Source organism: Centroberyx affinis, unplaced genomic scaffold, assembly GCF_046629955.1.
Source record: "Centroberyx affinis isolate AG114_WGS23_722 - 3 ecotype Tasmania unplaced genomic scaffold, CSIRO-AGI_Caff_v1 ptg000400l_1, whole genome shotgun sequence".
Lineage (NCBI taxonomy): Eukaryota > Metazoa > Chordata > Actinopteri > Beryciformes > Berycidae > Centroberyx > Centroberyx affinis.
In genome coordinates this window covers 468,214-474,231 of record NW_027279068.1, presented here as the reverse complement: position 1 = coordinate 474,231, position 6,018 = coordinate 468,214, and positions in this window count along the sequence as shown.

Below are 6,018 nucleotides of genomic sequence, written 5' to 3'. Positions count from 1 at the left end.
CACACGACCCTTCATTCATGTCCAATTTGTCAAAGGGGCCCTTTATTTTAGTAAGTGTGATGGGTGTTAGAAACTCCAGCACACACAAGCACGCACACTCACACACACACACACACACACAGCCACACACCTATCGTGCATGCTCAGTGCACCCACACGTCCCTGTGATCAAATTGTCACAAGGACCCTTATGACAATGACAGTATGACAGTATGTGATTCATTGTGTCAGAAAAGAAAGTAAAAAAAAAGGCTAATTGAGGGGTAAGCAGAGGAAACAAAGTTTTCAAGTGTCAGCGTAACTTTGCCTGCCATCAGAAAACTATGATAAATTTATTCATGGGTGGGTGATGCTGCCAAGTCAAGGACAAACACCACATAATTACCCCATAAATTTAGGAAGTGATTAATTTCGAAATTCAAGTCATTTAATTAAAATATGCAAATAGACAGCCATCACCATAGCATACGACACACTTGGCAGAAGTTTTGACAAAGAGTTCACTCACTCCCCGACATTAGCTGCCCATAAAGAGAGATCAGACCAGGGTGGTACTGTAACCACACACACACACACACACACCACATCCGCTCTCCATTGCACATTTGCGCCATTGCGCATCACTGATTTACTGAGCACATTTAGGTCCAACTGTGGTGACTCAAGCAAGCTGGCTCCTTCAAAGCAGAAGAAGAGTTGGAGAGCCATTACAGATATAATTGGATTTCATTTCAACCATGTGAAAGAAAAAAAAAGACTTGTCACCACCCTGGAGAAAATGGAGCCAAAATACAATCAGTGTATTTACCGCACTGCACGGAGTGGCGCTTGTATGCGTGTGTGTGTGTGTGTATGTGTGTGTGTGTGTGTATGTGTGTGTGCGTTTCAGCATGTGTGCCTCAGTGTGTGCGTTTTTCAGTGTTAGTATGTATGTGTGTGTACTGCGCATCTCGATGCATAAAATCCCAAGACACATACACATACGGTGATTTTTCTAACAGAACCCAAAGTGTCAAATGAAACCAGAGAGAGAGAGAGATGGAGAGAGAGAGAGAGAGAGAGAGAGAGAGAGAGAGAGAGAGATGGAGGTTTCTGTGATGCTCCTCAAAACAATGCATCAGAGAGGGACAAATTGAGGAGAGGAGGAGAGAAACACACCATCCACCATGCTACTCCATTCTCGGAAATAAGCCTGTACCACATGATACGTCACATCTGTCAACACTGCACAGCAAAACATATCTATCTTGACAAGTCATTGAGTCCAGTATTGAGTCTTAAAATCTTACTTTTCTTAAAGCAAGTGAAAAAGAAATCACTTTATTCAGGAAAATTGTTGATTTGCATTGGAAGCAAGTGACACCTTGACACTAATGCAGTAGTGTGTCTTAATTCCGGATATTAACACTTCAAGAACATCTTTGAAACAGGTGAAACTGCAATGGAAAGTCAAATCATCTCTTTCCAGCTGGCAGAATTTGTTTCCACTTAAGGAAAACAAGATTTTAAGACTAAACGACTTGCTGCAACGGACATTTTTTGCACGGTGGAACCTAAATGGAGGTCGTCTTTTAAAGGAGCGTGTCAGAAATGTAGAACTCCACATGGGGAGCCGCGGAGAGCGAGAGAGGAGGAGGAAGGCGGGGAGTGTTTGATTTTCCATCAAGAGCATCCAAATGCCTTCAGACCTCCCCTTCACAGCCCTGACAGGTGCACCTACATACACATCTTCGCATCATCACACTCCCGTGCGCATGCAGACAGATGGGTGCAGCTGCCGCACACCTCTCTGTGTCGAACTGACATATATATTTAACCACCCACACACACTTTACATGACACGCACAGATGCAAATTCGAGCACACAAACACACACCCACGTGCGCAGGGCTGCCCCCATATATCCAGTAGCGATGCTCATATTTGGACGTTTAGCTGGTATAGGGCCCAGAATGGAGCTTTTGATCAGCATACAGAAACCAATTCTCCATCAAGAGAGAAAAACATGTTGAATATTGCTTATTTGGACCCTCTAAAAAAAGCTGGGGCCAGCTTTGGAGACACACACACACACACACACACACACACCGCTTCCCCGACATCTGGAGGCTGGGTATCCCTCTCCTCCCACCGTCTCCCCATCTCCCTCCTACATGCGCCAGCCCATTGTTGAGAGAGTTTTTGTCTGGCAGACTATGAAGCTCGACAATACACAGAAATGATAATGAAGCTTCCTCTTCTGATATTTTGAGGCTCTGACCCAGTTTTGATTTGTTCCACAGGGGGCGTTCCTATGATACATCTCTTTTCAAAACACAACTCCAAAAGCCTGATCCACAAACAGTGCAATCCGCTGTATAATTACACCGCAAACTTTCCCCGGCGCCAGCGAGGGAACTGAGGGAAACCGATACCTGATGATGGATAGCTGAATTTCATTTATGCTGGCCAGCCAAGTAGCTCGAGATTTACGACCTACTTGCAACGGGGGGAGGATGAATTGCAGGTATGAGGAATCAGCCAGATTGAGAGAGATGCTATAGATGTTTGAGTGTGTCTGTGTGTGTGTGTGTGTGTGTGTGTGTGTGTGTGTGTGAAGGAGGGAGAGAGAGGGATACATCGAGGGAACGAAGGAGAGAATGAGACAGAGGGAGAGGTAGAAGAGAGAAGATAATGAGAAGAAAATAAAAGATGGATACGGAGAGAGGTAGATGGAGACGAATTCCGCTTGAATATTCTGCAAACTGTAGCGTGGCGTGAGACTGTCGCCATAACCCACATGGAGAAGGATGATCCAGATGCGTAATGGGTGTAGGAGAGGAACTCAACTGTCAGTCGGTAATGGCAGCCTGTTATATTAATCACAGTCAGGAGCCTCCTTAAGGCTCCAACATCCTTGGGGAGGAGTGTCATAAAAAATAACGCAGTAAAGAGAACTGTGTAGCAATGCAGCATGAAAAATGCCCTCCATCTGCAGTGACTCAGCCAGTGGATCCAAGGTAAAGAGGAATATGTTTGCCCTCTCTCTCTCTTCCTCCCCTCGTCTCTGTCCTCCTATCTCTCCCTCTGTCTCTGTCGCTCTCTCTCTCTCTCTCTCGCACATACACACACGCTTGAATTCACAGACTCATCTGCATACACGCACACACACACACACACACACACACACAGAGGCGGACTTCTCTTTGAAAAAAAAAACAAGGAACGAAGGAAAGGGAGACACTTGCGAAAGCACATTATCAAGGCCTGCTTACATTCATCAGGTGCATACGACTGCAGTCATTATCCTCAAATAGACATATGAATTCATACGCGCTTGCTCAAACAATCACTACTGTCTTTCCTTTTTCTAAATCAAACAGCAGATGCAGGCGTACTCCCCCCCCCCCGGTTGACTAATCTGTTAATTCTACATTCCCTGGGTGAGACAGACAATAAGGACGATGGGCTTCAACGTTAAAACCCCCGGCTATCGGATCTACATGGTGAGACTGCCTATTGTTACGGGGCTTTCTAATGTAAATAGGCTGTGTAAACAACGAGCACTACATGCTACTGTCCTGGATAGATACTACTGTGCTGTGCAAGTGCTGGGATGATTTTTTTTTTTTTTTTTTTTTTTTTTTTTGTGGTGCATTCCAACACCATTAAGCACAAAGACATATTTATGCATGGCTGAGCGCACTCGCATTCTTACTTAGTAGAACACCATACACAGATGATTGAGGGTAACACATGCATACACAAGCATGTACTTAGATAGTAGTCAAGCATACAGGGGGTGGACAAAGTAACGGGAACGCTTAACAACATATGAATATCAAGTTCCTAATTAGGATTACGGCCACTTTTTGCCTTTAGACCGGCTACAGTCTTTGGCCTCTGTCTTACTGAATCCAGAACTGTGTGTAGACGGACATTGGACCTTTCTTCAGAATCTACTTCCCATAAAGGCTCAGTGATGTTTAGATCTGGTGATTGGAGGCCATGGAAGGTGTTTGACTTCATCCTGGCTGTTCATGAAACCATTCTTGAATTTGTGGAAGCAGTATCATCTCTTCACTGTTTGATTGGCATATGTTGTCAAGACTGCCCCCCTTGCCACATGAAATAATTTTGCAGTTTTTGCACCTGCAATTTGGGCAGTGACTCTTTGGAACTCTGTTAGCTGGCTCGCGTTGCTTTGAAAACTCACATATAAAAGTGGTGACCTCTTTCAAAGCTGACATACACTGGTGACTTTCATTCAACGTAATGTGACTCGCCTGTGTAGCCTTTGTAATTGTGATTTAGTTTCATCAAAGTGAAAGTCCTTTTTCATGTGGTGTTTCCATCATTTTGTCCCCCGTCCATATACACACACACATAGTGTGCATACTCACACACATGCCTGCACATTAATTACATGCTGGGAGAGACTAATGCAACTAATGCTGTACATGAGGAAATTATATCTCCCTTCCACTGTCTGACATATTGACACCCTTCCTGATATAAAAATAAATCCACACCCATGCACTTCTCTCAGTCATTTCTCTCGCTATATACACACACACACACACACACACATAGACATGCGGGCAAGACACAGAGAGCGAGAGCAGGCCAGCTTCGGCTGTGGCCTCACTCATCCGTGGCCTGCTCTGATGCAGATGTGCTCTCTACCTCGTTAACCTCGACCAATGGGAGCTGCCCGCACGCAGCTGCGCAGCCGACAGGCCGCTCTGCCTCACCAGACTGCAGCGCTGGCACGAGAAACCCACTGGCACCCAGTCAACACACACACACTCACATACACACACACACACGCACGCTTACACACATGCACATATACTGCATATTACAACCGGAGACAGTGCCCAGACATGACTGTGTTTTTAAAGAGGATCGGCCAAAAACATCCACAGCACCTCTGCTCATGCTCAGATCGCCGCACTACACGATGAGCCGGCACGTTATTAAATGCAGTCACCTTGTCCAAGGCCAGAAATAAATAGGTAATTTATTGACAGGGGCGGGTTTTCCACGGGTACATTCAATTACACATCGCGAGGGGCTCGTACAAATTTATATCTACTCCTATAATCTTCACAGCGGCACTGCATCCTGCGGGGACGCGACTACTACTACCCCGACTTACGGTAACCATAGCAACTACTTGGGACTACGAGGGCTGTGAGGGGAGGGAGGTCAAGGGTTGAGCACTGTTCAGTGGAGAAATCAAATCCGCTCTTTGCCGAGACGGCAGCTCTGAAGATTGGTGTCCGGCGGGAGAGGAATCTGTGGAACGAGCCGCGTTGGGGGTCCGGGCCGGTCTGACCCGGGCCCAAATCTGCTGCCCGTGCCCACTGTGACCAAGCCCCTATCTGACTGATCCAGAGACTGGGCTTAGGGCCCTGATGCCATGATTCCTGTCTACCGAATCAAGATGTTTGCGATCTGTCGTGAGACGTCAGACGATGTCTCGTCTGAAACGTTGGATTTGTTCCAAAGAACTCTCAGTCAATCAGTCTGCGCTCCGGTGATTTGTTTCTTTTTTTCCCTTTCTCATTTTTTCCTCCTTTACATCAGAAGCAAGCCCACAGGTGGTCGCTTACTTACAGTAGCCATGGCAACTGCCCACGGAAAGCCAAGAGTGTTTGGTAGAGAAGAAAAAGACCCTTCACTCACCTTCAGAGGGGCAGCTCCTCGGATGAGCGTGGGTGGTTCCTACGTAGCTAAGCGTCTCGGGGCCCTGACGGATCTCTGACTCATTAATATGAACCAGAACAAAACGGGGACTGTAGCAGGGCCACGGTCAGCCCAGGTGGGCCCTGTTTCCCCTCAAGGCCAGTCCACAGATGGGCCGAGCCAAGATGGGTGAGTTGCGGGGGTGGAGGGAACTGGGCACAGTTCTGGCACGGAGGAGCTGAGCCATCTGCCTGTCAGGACTGCTCCATTTCAGACCCCTGCTCTGGCTCTCCGGTGTTCCCACCACAGATGGACAGCCTTCAGAAAGGTGTTAGTCATGCCTGGACT